We start from the raw sequence: 21,273 nt of genomic DNA on the forward strand, positions 1-21,273 counted from the left end.
GCAGCAGGTGATGGTTCAAGTAGTTGGGTCCTTGCCACCCACGTGGGACACCCAGATTTAGTTCCTGGCTTTGGCCTGGCCTAGCCTTGGCTATTGACAGCATTTGGGGAGTGAACCAGTGGATAGGAGATCAATCTCTCTCAAGTAAAACCAAAATTTAAAAAAAAAAAATCCACAATGGATAAACCCAAAGTAAAAACAGTACAATAAAAAATGTCAATTATGGGGACCAGCGCTGTGGCGTAGCAGGTAGAGCTGCCACCTGCAGTGTCAGCATCCCATATGGGAGCCGGTTCAAATCCCAGCTGCTCCATTCAGCTGGGTTAAAAACCCAGTCAGCTCTCTGCTATGGCCTGGGAAAGCAGTAAAAGATGGTCCAAGTCCTTGGCCTCCACACCTGCGTAGGAGATCCAGAAGAAGCTCCTGGCTCCTGGCTCTGGACTGGCAAAGCTTGGGCCTTTGCAGCCATCTGGGGAGTGAACCAGCATCTGGAACACCTCTTTCTCTCTTTCTGCCTCTCTGCAACTCTGCCTTTCAAATAAATAAAATAAATTTAAAAAAAAAGTCAATTATAAGAAGCAGCAACATACATTCACTCTTCAAGTGCTAATTACCATGTTATACAGCAATAAAAGTTATTTTATAGAAACTGTTGTTTTTAAAAAATTCCCATGAAAAAGTTTTCCTTTAATATAACCTTGTATTCAAATCCATAATACTGTATTTTATTAGTTTTTGGATAGTTTTACATAAGAGTTATAAATTAATAAAAACATTAGAGATTATTTTACCTTTAACTTGTCCTATTTTTTAAAAAAATATTAATTTCAAAAGCAGGGTCACAGAGAGAGGGACAGAGAGAAAGGTCTTCCATCTGCTGGTTCACTCCCCAAATGATCGTAACAGCTGTAGCTTGGCCAATCCAAAGCCAGGATCCAAGAGCATCCTCCGGGTCTCCCACATGAGTACGGAGGCCTAAGTACTTGGGCCATCCTCTGCTGCTTTCCCGGGCCATTAGCAGAGAGCTGGATCAGAAGAACAGCTGGGCACAAACTGGCACCCACAAGTAACGCTGGCACTACAGCGCCGGCCCCTAACTTGTCCTATTAACTTACATTATTTGAGAGTTCACTAGCTATTTTTCCCAAATTTCAACTTGAAAGTTAGCTAATAATCTTGGAAAACTGTTAATAACAAGGGCTACAATATGGGAGCAGCAGTGACGATAGATGCACTCGCCCCTGGAAAACAATTTTCCCAGTACTCTATCGTATACTGCAGAAAAAATTAGCCACTCTTTTAATTCTCCACCCTCATATTCCTAAAACTTTACAATGAAAATACAATCTGAAAGCCAAGAATAACCTTGATTTTATGCCCTTTACTAAAACCTTTTTGCATTCACAATCAACAGATCATCCCTACAACTTGTTTTCCTTCAATTGTTTGCTCAGAGCTCACTGAATTTCTCTGTTACCACTGATGCTTTCTCTTCAGCCAGGAAATAGTAAAGACTCTTCCATCATACAGAACAAAACGAAACTAAACCCTTCCTTCCGTGCTCTTCAGCTCCCCTCCTCCTCACCACTCAGCTTCTTGAAAGGGACCTGTCTGTTCACTATCTCTACTTCCTAACCTCCCACTCATTCCTCAACCTAACGTAATCTGGCTTCTATCCCACCACTCCACTGAAACTGCTCTTGCAAGAGTTCCTTTACTTGAGCTCAAAAGACTGTAAATGTTGTGCAGGCACAGGCCTCTGTTGTTTGCCCTGACATCCTTGGGGCCTGGCTCACAGTGGGAAGTGAATACATTATTGTTCTTCCTGGGGCATTTATTCTACTAATTGTTCTTCAACTGTGCCCCTCCCCCCCATTTCTACAGCCTATCTAGTCACTTGGTGCTCCACCAAAGAAGTTAGGAAATATCCTGGGTCAGTCAAGGAAGTCTGACCAGAGGGAGGCTGGATGGAAATGTAATAAAAGTGGGAGAAAGCAAATTCAATATTTCTATTACAACCAATCTGAAGCAAAAAATGTGTTTAGAAATAGTTTATATGCAAGCTGGAAAAGAAAAAACTAATGAACTAAAATTTGTTTTTATTTTTCAAAAAATTTATTTGAAAGGCAGATAGAGAGCGAGAGACAGTGACATTGAGATTGTTCTTTAGTCTGCTGGTTCACTACCCAAATGCCTGCAACAGCCAAGTCTAAGTCAAGCCAAAGCCAGGAGCCCGGAACTTCATCCAGGTCTTCCACATGGGTGCCAGGGACCCAAGGACTTAGGCCACGATCTGCTGTCTTCCCATTAGCAGGAAGCAGAGTAGCCAGGACTCAGCACCTGCACTCTGAAATGGGACCCAGACATTCCAAGCAGTGCCTTAACTTGCTGAGCTTCCATGCCTACTCCTTATTAGTGTTTTTAACAGACATGGTAAAGTGAGTATTTGCTTTGATTTAAGGCCACTCCTCAGCATCAGTGGAACGGTCAGCTATTATGGACAGTCCAAATAATTTCCCTTGCTCTCATTCTCTAACCCCCCAGCAACTTTGATATTTCACAAAAATTTCCCCAAAAGATTCTGCAATCAGCTGACCATGAACAACTGACATGCCTTGAAAGAAATTTCTTACTGTACAGCTTCATATTAGCATTCTGGTCAAGACTGAGAGTTAAACCTCAAAAGCCCAGGATATTCTGAAGGAAAAAAAAATAATTACTGTGTGGACATTCAAAACGAAAGACACAACAGGTTTGTAACTGAAAAATGTACAGCTTGGCAGGTCCTGGCAGTTGCCCTTCCTGACAGTGCTACTGTCTGTATGATTGTAAATGTCTACTTTAGAGGTAACTTACCTTTCACAGAAAGAGGCACCTACTAAAGGTCATAAAACTGCAAATGCAGTTAAAACTCAAATATTTGAGCTAATAAAAAGTAGACAACATCCTAGGTAATCTAAAATTCACAAATATGGCCTTAAAATATGAACTATGTAACAACATATTTATTTACCTTACAAATTAGGTCTTTGCCAGTTATTTTTAGTTTTATTTTAATTTGTTTGACCACTTATCAATTAGGAGAAAAAGATGACCTACAGGCATAAGAAGTGACTGACAGAACAGAGAGCAACAGAGCAGGTGTTTGCCCTAGCAAAATGCCTGCACCCCTTATTAAAGTGCCTGTGTTCAAGCCCTTTCTGCTTCCAATCCTAACTTCCTGCCCGTGTGTACCCTGGGAGAAGCAGCAAGTAACGGCTCAAGTACCTGGGTCCCTGACATCTATGTGGGAGATCCAGACCGTGTGCCTGACTCCTGACTTCAGCCTGGCCCAACCCAAGCTATTGCAGGTATTTGGTAAAGTGAACCAGTGGATCGGAGATCTCTGTCTCCCACTGCTTTTCAAATAAATAAAATAAAAAGAAGAAATAAGATAATGAACCAGGCTTAAAAATTGTCATAAATGATCCAGATAATAACAAATACATTCTTGGGGGGAATTATCATTAAACAAAATCTTTGTACATTTAAAAAACCAAATAAGAACACATTCCAAAATAGTGCTCATAATGGTTCATGTGCATGCTATATACAGGTAATGTCTGTGTGCAGGTAATGAGCAGGTCCACCTGACTGATAACCATGTGAAAACTATGGAAAGAATTCCATGGCAAACAAATTTCTAACTGACCTTTTAATGGTGTTTTTGCTTGGTTTAAAGTTTTACTTTTTCCTGAGAGCGAGAAGTACTAAAAGGTAAAAGGAAAAAAACAGATTAGTATTTATTATCTGCAACTTACCAAATACCTTTGTTAGAAATTATTTCAAAATTAGCCTGTCATATAAAGTAGGATTTTTCACTTTCTGCCCAGAATTCACAGAAGATACACCTTGCATGGTGACCCAACACACATTGAAAACAGTTTCACAGTTTTTATCCTTCCTCTCTGTGTACTCTATTTTAACTTCTATTTCATTTTTACTTAAAAGCTGATCATGACTCCCTAAATTGATTTTACAAACCAGAAATAGGTTGTAACCCCAAAGTACAAAAAGTATTCTTTTCCTTCTAATCCAATCCCTCTAAATCTAATTATTGCTTCCAGCATACAAGTCAAAGAAACAGAGTTTCTTTAAAAACAAAGAACTCCTCCCAGTCTGATGCTTACAAGAACAAAATGCATTTTTAAATTACATTATTTCAATAACCAAGTAATTAGATAAAATTAAAGTGTTCTTTTTCTCTTTATTATGCATCAAAGTAATGAATAAAATACTATTTATTTTCCTTCGAATTCATACTACTTTCAATCTGGGATGAAAGACACTTTAAAGATGAAAATTTTTTAAAAGAACACTCATTGGGGCCGGCCCTGTGGTGTAGTGGGTAAAGCTGCCACTTGCAGTGCCAGCAACCTGTATGGGTGCTAGTTTGAGTCCTGGCCGCTCCACTTCTGATCCAGCTCTCTGCTATGGCCTGGGAATGCAGCAGAAGATGGCCAAGACTTTGGGCCCCTGCACCCACAAGAGAGACCCAGATGAGGCTCCTGGCTTCGGATCGGCACAGCTTTGGCTATTGTGGCCAAAGGGGGAGTGAGCCAGCAGATGGAAGACCTCTCTCTCTGCCTCTCCTTCTCTGTGTAACCCTTTCAAATAAATAAATCAATCTTTAAAAAAAACAAAACACTCATTATACAAAACATGGATGTTCGACAGATTACAAATATTCTCTAAAAGAGCCAAAGTTGCCTAAAAGATACTACTGGAAGGAACATACAATAGCTTATATACCATGAGCAATTCAATAATATATCAAAAATTTAATGTACATTCTTTAGACTAGGCAATTTCATCTACATCTACAAGGATGTTTCCTATAGATACATTCATGCAAGTATGCAGACATTTCCACAAAAATGTTAACTCCAATACTGTTTAATTATAAGCAAATAAAAACAACTGAAATACCCATCATAAGGAAAATGAAAAGTTCAGGCATTCAAAAATAAAATAAAGCTAAACTGCTAATAAGGGAAAGTATCTAAAATACATTTTTAAGTGAAAAGGCATTTCTGAAAAGCATTCTTCTATTTAATCGTATTTGATCCCTCTGCTTCCAATAGACCTACAACCCCCCCCCCCTTTTTTTTTTCAGATTTATTTATTTGAAAGGCAGAGTAATAGACACAAAAGTGCTTCCATCCACCACCTCATGCCTCACTCACGCCCTGAATGGTTGCAATGGTCAGAGCTGAGCCAGGCTGAAGTCAGGAGCTCAGAACTCCATCCAAGTCTCCCACACGGGTGCCAGGGGCCTAGTACTTGGGCCTTCATCTGCTGCTTTCCAAGGCACATTAGCAGGGAGTTAGATCGTTAGTAGAACAGCTGGGGCTCCCAATGGCACTCTGATATGGGATGCCTGCATCACAGGAAGCGGCTTAACACCCTGCACCACAATGCCAGCCCCTGGATCTGCTTCTTTGGTTTCTATCAGAACAGCCAGTGTTCCAAAGGTCATGGCTTCCTTATACTCTTATGCACTTTTTGTTTTTATATGTTCACAATGTATAAGCCTCCATTTTCAGGCTGCTAACCTCCAGATCTGTCTACTCAAATGTCATTCTAAAATATCTCTACTTGGGGTCAGTGTTGTGGGGTACCAGGTTCCCTGCCATGCCAGCATCCCACATGGGCTCCAGTTCAAGTCCCCGCTGTTCCACTTCTGAACCAGTTCCCTGCCAATGTGTCTGGGATAGTAGTAGAGGACGGCTCAAGTAATTGGGCTCCTGCACCCACATAGGAGACATGGATGAAGCTCCTGGCTTTGGTCTGGCCCAGCACCAGCTGCTGTGGACATTTGGGGAGTGAACCATCGCATGAAGATCTGTCTTTCCTCTCTGTAACTCTGCCTTTCAAATAAATAAATCTTTAAAAATAAACTGCTACTTAGAAGTTCCAGAGACATCATATCCTCCAGTTCCAAAACTCAAGTCAAATTCTACTCAAACCACCTATTCCTATATACAATCTTGTGAAGTTGAAGTCTAGAATCTGAATGTTACCTCTGATTGCTTCCTCTTCACCATTACCACCTCCCCACCCCAAATTAAAAAAAAAACACATGGCTCTTTGTCCCCAACACCTATTACTATTTTTGTTTTAACATCCATGACCAATACTTTATTTCAAGGCCTCATTATTTTTGACCAAGATTAGTGCAGAACACTTGAAATCCCTTATCCTAGCCAATACGGCTGATATTCCCCCTTTTCTCCAGCCATCAGAACAACCTCTGGTTCCCCCAGGGACATCAAGTTAACTCCAAGTTGTCCTACTTCATCTAATTTCATCTTCTTACATGTCCAGAGTATCCATTTACTAAGCCATCAAAACCATATTCAGGCATGAATTTCTTGTGAAGGGATGGTGAAATGTCATTGCCTATATTTAGTGAGTTACTATGTGAAAAGTCTAAGGCACTTATTCATATACTGCCTTTTTTTTTTTTTTTTTTTTTTTAATTTGAGAGGCAGAGAGAAGAGGGAGGGAAGAAAAGAAGGAACATGTTATTGTCCACTGGTTCACTTCCCAAATGCTTGCAACAGCTCCTGGACAGGAACCAGGAACTCATTCCAGGTCTCCATTTGAGTGGCAGAAACACAATTACTTGAGCCATCATTTGACAACTGTCTCCTAGGGCCTGAATTAGCAGAAAGCCAGTCAGGAGCTGGAGGGGCAAATCAAATCTAGGCACCCCAATATGGGATGTGGGTTTCTTAAAACATAGGCCAAACACCTGCCATAAAGAAGCACTAATTTTAATAAAATGTTTTATCTTACAATGAGTTGACTGTACAAATATTTCTAAAGTTATACACATTTATCTGGTAATATTACTAAAAAAAAATTTAACATTCACATTTCAAAAACAAGGATTTATTTATTTTTAAAGATTATTTTATTTACTTAAAAGGCAGAGTTACGGGGTTGAGTTGGGGGGAAGAGGTCCTCTATCCACTGGTTCACTCACTCCCCAAGTGGCCACAAGGACCAGGGCTGGGCCATGCTAAAGCTAGGATCCAGGAGCTTCCTCTGGAACTCCCATATGGATGCAGAGGCTAAACCACTTGGACCACCTTCCACTGCTTTCCCAGGCACATTAGCAGGGAGCTGGATAGGACGTAGAGCAGTGAGGACTCAAACTAGTGCTCATATGGGATGTGGCATTGTAGGCAGAGGTTTTACTCACTACTCTACAATGCTGGTCTCCAAAACAAAGAATTTATAACATTAAATCTTCAACACTTTTCTTAAAAATGAAACTTGGGAGATTTACTTAAAATGATCAAATTCAAATTACCATGCAATCTTTGAAACATTAAATATTTCAGAGGCCAGTGCTGTGGTGTAGTAGGGTAAGCTTCCACCTGTGGCGAGGGCATCCACATGGGTATTGGTTTATGACCCAGCTGTTCCTCTTTCCATCTAGTTCTCTGCTCGTGGCCTGGGAAAGCAATGGAAGATGGTCCAAGTGCCTGGGCCCCTGCACCTGCATAGGAGACTCCGAAGAAACTCCTGGCTCTTGGTTTTGGATCAGCCCAGCTGCAGCTGTTGCAGCAACTTGGGGAGTAGTAGACCAGCAGATGGAAAACTCTCTCTCTGTCTCTCCCTCTGTCTGTAACTCTGCCTCTCAAATAAATAAAAATCTTAATAAATAAATATTTCAGACAGCTCTGAATTTGAGGAATTCCAAATCACAAATATTCAATTATTACTTCCTATGAACCAGAGCTTATGAAATAATTTGTTTACTCCTTTTAGAAGTTTCATTCATAATTATGCACATTTTAATGCTATAGAATTTTCAGAAAAAAAAAACACATTAAAAAATTAATTACAGGGGCCAGTGTTGTAGCACAATGGGTTAAAAATGCTACTGGCAAAGTCAACATCTACTATCAGAGAGCCAGTGTCAGTCCCAACTACCCTGCTTCCAATCCAGCTTCCTGCTAATGGGCTCTGGAAGATGATGAAGTCTTTGGGCTCCGGCCATCCATGTAGGATACCAGAATGGAGTTCCTGGTTCTTGGCTTCAGCCTGGCTCAGTCCTTGCTACTGCAGGCATCTGGGAAGTGAACCAGTAGATAGAAGATCTCTCCCTCTCTCTCCCTGTCACTTTTTCAACTAAGTAATTTAAAAAAAATTACAGTTTTATCCGCAGATGACATTAAGAAATAAATAAGTAAACGGCAGCAACAACAAGAAACAACTCTGCTCTACTTCAGAAACCAAGTTACTGTTAACTTAATTAACCCTTAACTTTATTCAGATGTAATACTTGCACTGTGCTTCAAGTAAACTTCTGAAACCTAATATGCCAGAAAGCTGTCATCTGTTGGCCTATTATGATACAGGCAAATTAATCTGCAATAGGGAAAGAAGAGAATATGATGACTTAACTCTAAGTAAAAAGTAATGAGTTGGGCTGGCGCTGTAGGGTAGAAGGTAAAGCCTCCACCTGCAGTGCTGGCATCTCATATGGGCACCAGTTAAGAGTCCCGGCTGTTCCATTTCCGATCCAGCTCTCTGCTATGGCCTGGGAAAGCAGTGGAAAAGAGCCCAAGTCCTTGGGCCCCTGCACCCATGTGGGAGACCTGGAAGAAGCTCCTTGGCTCCTGGCTTCCGCTTGGCCCAGCCCCCACCATTGCAGCCATTTGGGAAGTGAACCAGCAGATGGAAGATCTCTTTCTCTTTCTCTCTCTCTCTGTATCTCTTTCAAATAAAGCTCTAAAATAAAAGCAAAGTAGTGAGTATCAAATATTCTACGGAAGTTTCAAGTAAAACAAAGTTTGAATTTCGTATCTAAAAAGAGTCCAATGAAAAAAGGGTTAAATTATTTCTTAAAAAGTTCATTACTTTTTACAAGTAACTACTGAAAACAAAAATCTTAAGAAAATAAATCAATACTTCAGATTTGGAGTGTCACTGAGGCAGAAGTATTTTATCTGCAAGTAACTCCAGGCCAACATTGTTACATCACACAATTAACAGTTAAGATTGTGAGAGGTGATGAAACACAGCAGAATATATGATACAAACAGAAGCAATGACCAGGAAGGAAAACATCAAAAACCCAGTTGGGAAGGTGGGTAAGGCAGAAACACTATTCACCTATTAAAAAACATCGTGGGGGTCGGCGCTGTGGCGTAGTGGGTAAGGCTGCTGTCTGCAGTGTTGGCATCCCATATGGGCACTAGTTCTAGTTCCAGCTGCTCCTCTTGTGATCCAGCTCTCTCCTACGGCCTGGGAAAGCAGTAGAAAATGGCCCACATGGGAGACCCGAAAGAAGCTCCTGGCACCTGGCTTCAGATCAGTCCAGCTCCGGCCATTGAGGCCATTTGGAGGGTGAACCAGCAGATGGAAGTCTCTCTCTCTCTGCCTCTACTTTTCTGTAACTCTGCCTTTCAAATAAATAAATAAATCTTAAAAACAAAACAAAACACTGTGGCCTCTTTAAGATGTATGAAAATATCAAAAATCCTTCTTCTAGGAATCCTGCTTTCAAAAAGTATTACATTAGCATTTAACATGTTAAATTTTATCATTTTAAAAATAACTTAAGACTGAGTTAAAAAGTGATAAATCAGTCATTAATCACTCAGAAACAATCTTTTTCTTTTTAATATAATTTAAAATTTTTAATTTCTTCACTTGAGAGGCAGAGGGCCAACTCACCAAATGACTGCAATGGCTAGCAGGGGCCCAGCTGAGCAAGAGCCAGGAACTTGCTTCAAGACTCCCTTGTGAGCTGCAGAAACCCAATTACTTGAGGCCTCACAGCTGCCTCATAGGCTCTGCATTAGCTGGAAGCAGGAGTTAGGAGCCGAGTACTAGACCCGCTACTCTACTATCCCAGGTACTCTGATATGGGCTGCTAGGCTAAATGCTCGCCTAAGGAATGATCTCAACAAACACAGAAACTGTTAATTTTACTTAACATAAAAACAATCTGTTAGCAATATACAATATTTATTTTATCTTTTTTCTGGTCATGAAGTCATTATATAAATAGTCAGCAAAGACTATTTATATAAATGAAAGTTCCATACGATATAAGCAAACTGGAACAGAGCTTCTCTTTTCCAGTTCTTATACCTCTATTTTTCCTTATTAACTGCGCTGGTCAATGCCTCCAATGTGAAGTCTCATGAGAGTGGTGACAAGTATCTAACATTCCCCCTTAATTAAGATACTGTTAGGGCTGACATCCATGTTTTCTATTACAGATTTATCCAGTAATTTAAAAGGCAAACAGAGACAGAAATCTTCCATACACTGGTTCATTCCCAAAAGCCAGGGCTGGGCCAGGCTGACCTCAGGAGCCTGGAACTCAATCTGGGTCTCCCACATAAGTGGCAGGGACCCAAATACTTGAGCCATCATCTGCTGACTCTTAGGGTACACATTAGCAGGAAGCTGGATCAGAAGAAGGGTAGCCAGAACTGAAACCAGGTACTCTGATATGGAATGCAGGCATCCCAAATGGTGACTTAAGGTGCTAAGCTAAATACCACCATACCAATTCTTGTTTTGTTTTGTTAAAAAAAAAAAAAGAAAAAGATAGGCATTTTGGCATCTAAAATAATAATTTATATTTTTAATAAAAATAATTTATATTTTTCCTTAGATCTATTAACACAGCAAAATACCAATCTCTATTCATAACTATCGCCAGCTTCCTAAACAGTTAGGAAGTCCAGTGTATTTTCTGTTGCAGTAAAAAGGTAAAGTGTTCCAGAGAATCGAATTAGCATGTGTAAGATTATTTACTGGATTACACAGATGTCAAGTGGTAAGTATTTATCCGATCCTTTTACTTTTATACAAAGACTTCATAACAAACTGAAATTTTCTCATAAGTACTAAATACACTCAAATTAATAGTATAAATTTTTCCAGGTTTTATTACAGTTTTCTCCTTAGTCAAATTTCCTCAAGTAATCTCATCCACTTAAGGGTTATAGTTATCATATTCTAGAATTCCCAGATTTAGCTCTGTAGTCCAACCAATCCAATTCTTTACACTGGACTTTGTTACTCAAATTCCTTAAAGACCTCAAAGTGAACTTCACAAGAACAGAGCTAAACCTAGTCCTCTTCCAGGGATCTCTAATCCTGTGAATGGCCCCACTGTCCACCCAGTTACTAACTCACAAACTCAGAGTCATCTCTGACAAAGGTCCTCAACCCTCACTGTCTCTAAAGAATCATCTTAGGTCACAAATCCCTTAATTTTGGAATACCTGCAGCTCTTTCTAGCTCCCTTGATTCGGATCTAGGCTACTGCTCGCATCACCTAGTTCCCCTATGTGCAATACAAGTAATCTTCCTAAAAGCCAAATCTCATGCCAATCCTCTCCTTGTGGAAAATATTTTTTACAAAAACAAGTGCAACGAAACTTGTAAGTCATTCCCATCCCTCCGACCACTCTCCAGCCCTCTCCTATTGTTTCAATGCTCTAAACTACGTTTTCTTCCAGTTGTTGAAAGGAGTCAGTGACATTCCCTTGTCCTTGCACTTACAGCCTCATTGCCTAAAACATTCCCAACACATCCTTAATTTTTTAGGTGAGAAATCAATTCCTCAGGTAAATTTATTAGTACCCTTTCCCCTGAATTTTTTCAGAGCATAAGAAATGTAATAAGCTATAGACTGTAACTGAACACTTATAATTCAAAAAGTACTGGAAAAACTATGAAAAATTACTATGAAAAATATATTGACAGGTTTACATATAATATGTAATTTTTAAAAACTTACTGACTACTTTCTAGAACAGTGAATTTAATCTTATATTTCTTCCCCACAGATAGAACGAACTCCAGGTCAAATTCTACAGCAGCACTGTCCAACTGCAACACAATAAAGACAAGCAATTTTAGATCTATTAGCCACATTAAAAAAGAAGCAGATTGGGTGGGTGTTTGGCCTCATGATTAAGAAGATGCTTGATACACTCAATCCCATATCCAATTGCCTGGATTTGAGACCTGGCCCTGCTCTAGATTGCAGATTCCTGCTAATGTGTACCCTGGGAGAGGCAGCAGGCATTGCTCAAGTAGTTGGGTCCCTGCCACCTATGAGGGAGACCTGGATGGAGTTCCTGGTTCCTGGCTTCAGCTTGGTCCAACCCTAGCTATTGCTGGCATTTGGAGAGTATACCACCAGATGAGAGTTCTTTCTCTGGCTCTCTGCTTTTCAAATAAATAAAATACAAATTTGGAGCCAGCATTATGGTGTAGCAGGTAAAGCCACTTGTGATGCCAGCTTCCTATATGGGTACTTGTTTGTGTCCCAGCTGCTCCACTTCTGATCCAGCTCTCTGCTATGACCTGGGAAAGCAGTAGAAGAAGGCCCAAGTGCTTGGGCCCCTGCACCTGCATGGGAGACCTGGAAGAAAACTCCTGGCTTTGGATCAGCTCAGCTCTAGCCATTGCAGCCATCTGGGGAGTGAACCAGCAGATGGAAGACCTCGCTCTCTCTTTGCCCCTGCCTCTCTGTAGCTCTGCCTTTCAAATAAATAAATATATCTTTTAAAAAAAAAGAAATTCATGGCAGTTTTTTTCATAATTTTCTATAAGCATTTAAAAATACCCTCTTATTTGGCAACAGAATAACTTATTTTTATTTATTTATTTATTTATTTTGACAGGCAGAGTGGACAGTGAGAGAGACAGGGAAAAAGGTCTTCCTTTACCATTGGTTCATCCTCCAATGGCCGCTGCGGCCGGAGCATTGCACTGATCCGAAGCCAGGAGCCAGGTGCTTCTCCTGGTATCCCATGCGGGTTCAGGGCCCAAGCACTTGGGCCATCCTCCACTGCACTCCCAGGCCACAGCAGAGAGCTGGCTTGGAAGAGGGGCAACCGGGACAGAATCCAGTGCCCCGACCGGGACTAGAACCGGTGTGCCGGTGCCGCAAGGTGGAGGATTAGCCTATTGAGCCACGGCGCTGGCCTCAGAATAACATTTTAAAAAGGGCATAGAACTAAGCAAGTTTAACTTCATAACAAGTCAGGACACAGGTCAGGTTTCAATCCTTAAAAGTTTTTTTTAATTATGTAAACACACCATCCTGGCTGAAATACCTAAATCCAAAATAAAAATTCAGGCAAATAATTTAAAAACTTTGTATTTACTGATCATCTGAGAGGATTAATGGGGAAAAGGTATTACACCACTGTATACAGGAGTGATTTTATTACAATCTCTTAGAAAGCAATGGGCTTTTCCTTTGATTTAGTAACTACTTCTAAGACTTGATCCCATGGAAATAGTCAAGGGCAAGGGCAAGGATTTACACACAGACTTGTTCACCAAGATGCTTTTCTGTGATAACAAAAACTGGAAAAACCAAATCAATGAGAAATAGGAAAAATAACCTGAAACTCACTTAATGGCATTCTACAAAGCCATTAGAAATCATATTTTAAAGAATATTTAACAGTAAATAAAAGGAAAATCTATATAACCTGATTTATATACAAATGTGTATGTGTGTGTGTGTGTGGATGACACATTCCCATATCCATAAGGGGAGAAATAATGAAGGAAAAACCAAAATGTTAACAGTTTTATCTTTGTAGTATGATGACCTGTTACATTTTTGTAACATTTTTGTGAGAAATGGTGAAATGAGAAAAAGTTTCAAGAAGGAGAAAGAATTTATAACTGGAAAAACTTAAGTGATAGAGGAAATGGCAGAACTATCAATAAAAAAAAAAAAAACAACATGGTGCCACTATCAAGAACAGTAAGACACACAATGGAATACAGTGGGTTAGGCTGCTACTTGGGATGCCTGCATCTAATAAGGGGCTGCCTGGCTGAAGCCCAGGTTACCCTGCTACTCTGCTTTGGATCTAGCTTCCTGCTAATGCACCCAGGGGACAGCAGGTGATGGTCCAAGAATTTGGGTTCATGTGCAAGACCCAGATGGAGTTCCAGGCTCCTGACTTCAGCCTGGCTCAACCCCAGTTGTCAAGGACTTTTGGGCAATGAACCAGCAGATGGAAGAAAAATCTAATCTCTCTTCCTTTCAAATAAATAATGGATCTATGAAGGGAGAAGGCAGTAAACTAGAACACAGGTTGTGAGGGCCTTGAAATTTCAGAAGGGATTGTCTCTGTAAATTTGATTCATCAATGGAGGACTTGCTGAAGGTTCCAATTCAAGAAAACTGCTACACCACTTTTTTTTTTTTTTTAACAACCAATTTATTCAGAGAAAATAAATTCACAGAGGTCGACTAAAAGCCAGCGTGTACACAGACAAAATGCATGGCAGAAGGCCCAGAACCCTCCAGATTGGGCCTTTTCATATCTCAGGTGGACTAGGGGACGGGGGCAGTAGAGGAAGATTAGCTTCTCCATACTGGCTAGGCCACTTTTCAGTAGCTCTACTGCTACCACCTTGGTTCCATCACCATCTTTTAGTTTTATCATTGCATCTAAACAGCAGCCAGCCAGATCCCTTTTAAAACACATTATCTTACATCTTTAGTCAAAAGTCCTCCAATGGCTTCCCACCTCACACAATAAAAAGCCAGAGTCACCAGAATTTCTACAAAGACTCTACAACACGTTCCCCCTCACCCTCCAATTCTGCTCAGATCTATTCTTCTGCTTGCTCAGACTACTTTAGCCACACTGGACTTGCCTGCCACAACTCCTTAACTATTCTAGGCATACCTGTGCCTCTACCACTCTTTCCCTTCTTCTGTCTCCTCTAGGTCTTAAGTTTTCTTTGTCTCCACGCTACATAAAACAGCAAGCCTTCCTGCTACTCTAAGTGAAAATGTCAGCATTCCCTATGCCCCAAAATTGATTATTTTTCTTCATTACACTTAATGTCATCTGCCATCTTACTGCTATTACAACTGTGTGTTCCAAATACACCAAACACATAACACAAGAAATTGAAGCTCTATGAGGGCAGATTTCTTTTTTCCCTTGTTTATTTGTTTGTTTCTGTATCCCCAGGACCTAGAACAGAGCCTGACACAGGCAGGTACTCAATGAACATTTGTTGTATGAATGAAAGGAACAGGACGCTGCAGTGTTAAGATACCTGGTTGAAATGGCTATGCACACTTGAAGTACTGACACAAACAGAACCTACAATAAATTTCTTCTAATTTACTATGTGATTTTAATCTGGAAACTATCCATGAACACAGTGCTTACAAATCAGGCTTTGTGCATAGACACAACTTTCAATTTATTAGCAATGTATCTCTAAGAGGCTTACCTGGAAGTTAGTTTTTTGGAATAAGGGTGGTGGTGACTGACAGGATGGAGTCTTAAATCTCTATTTTCCTCCTCTTTTCACCTCTGCTAAATGAATGAGCAATGATTCTCATGCCTCCACCACCCACTGAATCGTTTCTGACCTTTTCCTTTCGCAAGGAAAGGTCTAGTCCACAGACCTAGGAGCCTCTACTATCTCCTAGGTAAGGTGGGAAAAACAGGGAGTGTCAATCAGGGATATGAGATGGCTGACAGCAATCAGAGTTCAGGCAAGAGGAGTTAATGCAGAGGAGACTAGAGAACCCAATTCTTAAGTCAAAAAAAAATTTTTTTTTAATATTTATCTATTTATTTGAAAGGCAGAGATAGAGAGAAAAGGAGGCAGGATGGGGTTGCAGGGAGAAGAGAGATCTATATGCTGATTCACTTCTCAAATGGTGGCAATAGCCAGGGCTGGGCCAGGCTGAATCCAGGAGCCAGGAGTTTCTTCCAGGTCTCCCACATAGGTGCAGGGGCCCAAGGACTGGGGCTATCTTCCACTGCTTTTCGTCGGCCATAAGCAAGAAGCTGGATCAGAAGTGGAGCAGCTGGGACTCGAATTGGCACGGCAGGCAGCAGCTTAACCTTCTATGCCACAGTGCTGGCCCCAGATATTTTTGAGTTAGAAGTTCCTTATATTTTAAAAGGAAATCAACAGAAAATAACACTAGTTTCGTCCCTGTCCTCTTGTTAAATACATAGTGCTTGGATGGGTGTTTAGCCTAGCAGTTAACATGTCCCCACTTCATATTACTGTGCCTGGATTCAATTCCCAGCTCCCAACTCCACCTTTTTGCTACCGCAGATCCTAGAAGGCAACGGTGATGGCTCAAATAACTCAGTTTCTGCCACCCACACAGGAGACCTGGAATCAGTGAACCAAAGGATGAGAGCTCTGTCTCCCACTCAAAACAGCATCAAAATACATATACATATATATATATATGTAAAATGCTAAAATTTGAGTGATACTTTATATATGTTTTAAAGTTAAATATCTAAACTTTATTATGAAGGATTTCAGCACAGAACAAAGCTTGGGGGTCAGAAGAGGGAAGAATGATCAATTGTCCACTACCTTGCTGTGATTAAGTTTTAATCGCTTACCAAATATACTTCAGATTTAAAGACAGTAAAGAGATATGTGAAAACTCGGCCTTTCCTCAATTCTTCATTCCTCTCCAATTCTCTAGAAATAACTTTTACTCTGACTTGGTGTTGATATCACTACTATGCATACACTCTGCTACATATTCCATCAATCACAGAGAATACACTCACATGGAACAGTTTTGCATGTTTCAAAACTATATAAATGGGATCACATTACATCTTCATTGTCATTTATCAGCTGTTTGACCTCGGGCAAATTACTTATCTCAGTTTCCTCTCTGAAAAATAGGGATAACACTACCTTCTCCCTTATAGGGTTGTTTTGAGGATTAAATAAGCTTAATATACAGTACAGAAAGGATTTAGAAAAATACCTTGCTCACAGAAAGCAATGTAAATGGGTGTTAGGAATTATCATAAAAATCTACAAGAGGACCTGTGATTCTGTGTATCTTTATGCACACACATATGCTGATTCAGAAAAGATGATCAAAATGACACGTAAAATCCATGACAGATATTTTCCAAATTGCATAAGAATTAAAAATGCTTATGAAGTTCAGGGTGGAAAGGCTCACTAGCCTACAAAAAGAGGAACTGAAAATGCTGAGAGAGAAAAAAATATTTTTTTTAGTTTAAAATCTATAGGCATCATCAAATTTGAATATAAATAGCTGATCTAAATACTTTCTGATTTTGAAAATATCTAAATACTTAGTGACTTCTTTTTATGAATTTTGAGGGAAGAAATGGGAAAGGGCAATCCCTTAATGAGATGATACACAAAGTCTTTGCCTGTTGAAGGAGGCACTTCAGATGTCACACAAAATAAAACACTATTTGCTACTCAAATTTCATCCCCTTTCTGAACTAGTTCTTTTTGACTAGCTGTAAGAACAAATTAAAAATTAAAACGATGTTTTAAATAGGATGCACCTAGATTATATGTGTTTTCTAAAGACAATTGGATTCTGCAAAATTCATCAATGGGATTACAGACGCATTATCTCTGTTTTGATACAGGATTATTTTAAAGTAATCTCTGGGTCAAATGACCAGAAAACATCAAACTTAGATGTCCTAAATATTAGCTGAATTCTAGTGAATTTCTTTAAAGAGCTTTTTAAAAGATTTTAACACGTCTCTGTACTTTGAAGATTAATTGATCTAGTTTGATACCCAGAGGAACACCCATTAGGTGCCATTTATGGAGCTAGACTTTTAATCCATATGGAAATTATCTTTATGAACAAAATTGAGAAAAACCACAGAGACTTGGTTTAAACAAATATACTTTCTGTTGTGTTAAAAATGACTACTACAAAAGCCAACAATTAAGCTGCAGCCCTGAAGTGCAGGTAAACTGTGCTAATCATTCAACAGAACAGTGTTCAAACGTATTTCCCCCACAATTTAGCATATGCCACTATTTCTACGTCCAAGAAGTTAACGGAAAGCAACCATTAAATGTAACATCAAGGATAAACTCTGCTCACCACTCCACCCCACCCCCCTAAAAAGAAAACTCCGATTAAGAGATAAAAGCGAGAGGGCAGATTTATACTATAGGAAAAGTTCAAACCCAAAGTTCTACTTTGACTTCTCCTAAAGTAGAACTCTGGAACTCAACTATTGCTTTTCCTACACCCCCCCCCCAATTATTTGCATGTGTGAGTCAGTCCTTACCCCAGCCAGCAGAAGATTGGGGGGGGGGGGGGAACCAAGCTATAACTTGCGCAAACCCACAGGAAAATAAATACAACTTCTATTCCTTTCCTAATGGAAAGCACCCACCACGGCTCACCTCACACCCTGTCCCTGCCCCAGGCAACACGCAGCACCTGCCAAGCCGGGCGCTTAAAGAATAATGGTCCAACTTTTCAAACGCAATTTGAAGAGACGCAGATTATTTCTGGAGGGACCCAAGAAGAAGGCAGAAAAGGCCCCCTTAGAAAAGGATGCACGAGCTTTGGGGGCTGTCGCCCCTGCTTGCTGGAGGATTCAAAATCCGCTGGTTTCAGAGACCCCAGGCAGCCGCGGGCCGCGGGCCTCGGCAGAGCAAGCAGTGTTTACACCTGTCACGAGGGAGGGGGAGGGAGGAAGAGGAAGCCCGAGCCGTGCCCCAAACTTCTCAACAGCTCCCGGGAGGGAGCGGCCGGCGCCGAGCTGCGGGCAGGTGGAAGCCAAAGGGCAGGGCGAGCCGGCAGCGGCCGGGGAAGGGACGGCTCGCACTCCCCCGGCCGGTGTCCGGCGAGCCGGGAACGGGGCCGTGCGGTTCGGGCGCCGCCAGCGGCGTTCCCGCACCCGCGCGGAAGGGAGCACAGCCCGACGCCCGCAGGCCCGCAGAGCCGTCCCCGTCTCCGCAGCCTCCAGGTCCGCAGCGAGCAGGTGCTCGAGGCCAGGGTGAGGGTCCAGCCTGTGGGCCGGGCCCAGTCCCCGCACCTTTCCCCACCCCGCGCAGCTCGGGGAGCGGAGCGGCAGCGCTTACCTGGCTCGTCTGGGGCGGCCGCGATGGGCATGGCTCAGGGGCCCGGGGAGGAACTGGCTCCCCGGGGACGGACCGGCTACTCCGACGCAGACCTGCTGAGAGCGGAAGACAGGCTGTTCACAGCCCTGTCAGCGCAGCAGCGCCATGGACGCCCACCCGGAGTTTCAGCGCTGCCGCGGGACCCCCATCCCACTACCCTCCGCCCTCTTCCGCCGCCGCCGCCGCCTCCTCCACCTCCTCCTCCGCGGAGACCCCCCGCCCACTCCACACACTCTCCCATCATGCAGCGGGGGAACCGCTGCCACCGACACGTCACTTCCGGGCGCAGGTGGCTAGGTCGGGGCCCGGCGCTGGTGGGTGCTGTGGGGTGGGGGAAGACGCTCCAGGGGAATTAGTGTCACAGAACGCTTACCCCTGCGCAGGCGCCGTGCCGCCGAGCTCCGGCCGCCATTTTGGGTACGGGCAAACCGCCCTTTCCTTTTACTTCCTTGCGAGTCATCGAGCTGTGGGCGACAGACGTCCTCCCGCCCTCCGCCGCCCAAGGAGGCAGCGCTCCCGGCGAGGAGCAGCCGCTGCTCTCAGCCCGTCGGAATTATTGGTCAACCCAGGACCGAGTTAAGACTCCCATTAAAATTGCACGGGTTTGGAAATACGGAACCAGACTTTTCTGTACCATAAACCAATTAGGGAACATTCATCGGCTTGCCCTTTTCGCCCTGAAAAATGACTTTTTCATTCCCAGTCCAAGTCCCTTGCTCTTTTCTATGTAAGCCAACAGAGGAGCAAGCCGGTGTTTAATAAGTAACAAAGAACGGATGGCTACAAATCGAACTTAAGGTGAGAAAGCTGCAGCTTGCCGCCGGACTGACAAATAGTCTTGGGCAAAATAATGATAATCCAGACTTTTGCTAACGGACGGAGACAGCGGCCGTTTTTCATAGCTCTTTCAGAGGAATAGCCAATGAAACTTGAAAAATCAACCTCTGAATCTGAACTCATTTCGCTAACAGAGGTCATAGCAAGTTCTAACCTTTCGCCTTCCTTTACGGTGAATCCTGTGAGAACTCTGGCCACTGTGGAAATCTGACCGCATCCCCCAGATTATTATTACTGTCGGGGATGCTGAGCCCAGGGTCCTGCTCTGTGAATCATGACCCCTGCAGGGTCCCCCGGTCTGCCCACCTTTGCCCAACCTCTGCATCAGTAATTTGAAAAATTTAAAATATTTCCCAAACAGCGAAGCTCAGCAACTACGCCAAGAGACAAGGCTGGAAAACACCCTCCGCCACAGAGAAGTGTCCACCCCTCTGAGGAGGAATTAAACAAATCAGGGGAAAGATAAGGACAATAGCAGTTCATCATGGTCTATCCCGCCCCTACAATGTTCTAGACAAATTAAGTTGCAGCGTTAAAATAGACCCGCATTTGCCTCCTTACAACTCAGTCGCTGTAAAGTATACGGAGACTGCATCCCTTTACATCGGAGTACCAAGTGCTTTGTGGTGACGCTGGATTTTTTGATTATTGCTTAAGTCGCTAAAGTGAGAAAAATCTACATGGCTTGTCAAATTTTTCCCATTGTATTTCGCCCCCTGCTGGTTTAGCTCATGTGCAAGCTCGAATACTCCTATGTATGTCAGTACAAATGTGTATTAACCAGGAAGGACACAAACTAAATATTTGTGTGTGATATGTGCATATGTGTGTGTGAAAACTGGTAATGAATTGATTTTAGACAAACATATGCTTGCTTTCATTTGAGCTCTACTAAATAGAAAATTGGAATGAGAGCATATGACAAGATCCTAAAATAGTCCCTATACTAAGAAAGTGTTTAAAATAATGAATTTACCGGAGAGTGTTCTGGATAGCAGGCTAAACCCTGGCTGTGACAACAGCATCCCTTATCGCAGCACCAGTTTGATTTCCAGCTGCTCCACTTTCTGTGCAGCTCCCTGCATAATGGGCCTGGGAAAGCAGCAGGTGGTGGCGCAAGTGTTTGGGCTCCTGCCACCCAGGTGGTAGGCCAAGATAGAGCGCCTTTGCTCCTGGCTTCCATCAACTTGGCCCAACTCTAGCCAGGTGGGGTCATCTGGGCAGTGAACCAGCAAGTGGAAGATTCTCCCCCTGCCGTAAATAAAATAAAAAATTTTTAAGAAAAAAATTAATCTACACATCAAAACATTGAAAAAGAAGCCCTTCTTTTGGGAAAATGTCTTCCTGATTTCATACTTATGATTACAAAATGCTTTTTGCCAGGTAAATACAGAAACTAATTCTATTTAAGAACAACAGTGGAAAGATCAGTTTCCAACTTTGTATGTA

General features: G+C 42.0%; 1 protein-coding gene across 10 annotated transcripts in view; it reads right to left on the minus strand.

The window, feature by feature from the left end:
• AFTPH (aftiphilin) overlaps positions 1-19,089 on the minus strand; it is a 72,883-nt gene extending 53,794 nt beyond the window's left edge. For 5 of the 10 annotated variants that reach the window (XR_001792977.3, XM_017340731.3, XM_008254340.4 and 2 more), the window contains exon 1: positions 18,949-19,086. The gene's annotated coding sequence lies outside the window, so the exon portion shown is untranslated. Of the gene's footprint in view, positions 1-3,691; positions 3,750-11,821; positions 11,914-18,948 lie in introns of all 10 variants that reach the window. The other 5 variants (XM_070069044.1, XM_051837987.2, XM_070069040.1 and 2 more) reach the window with 3 other exon arrangements.
• Positions 19,090-21,273: the final 2,184 nt, after the last annotated feature.

Source organism: Oryctolagus cuniculus, chromosome 2 (assembly GCF_964237555.1).
Source record: "Oryctolagus cuniculus chromosome 2, mOryCun1.1, whole genome shotgun sequence".
Classification (NCBI taxonomy): domain Eukaryota; kingdom Metazoa; phylum Chordata; class Mammalia; order Lagomorpha; family Leporidae; genus Oryctolagus; species Oryctolagus cuniculus.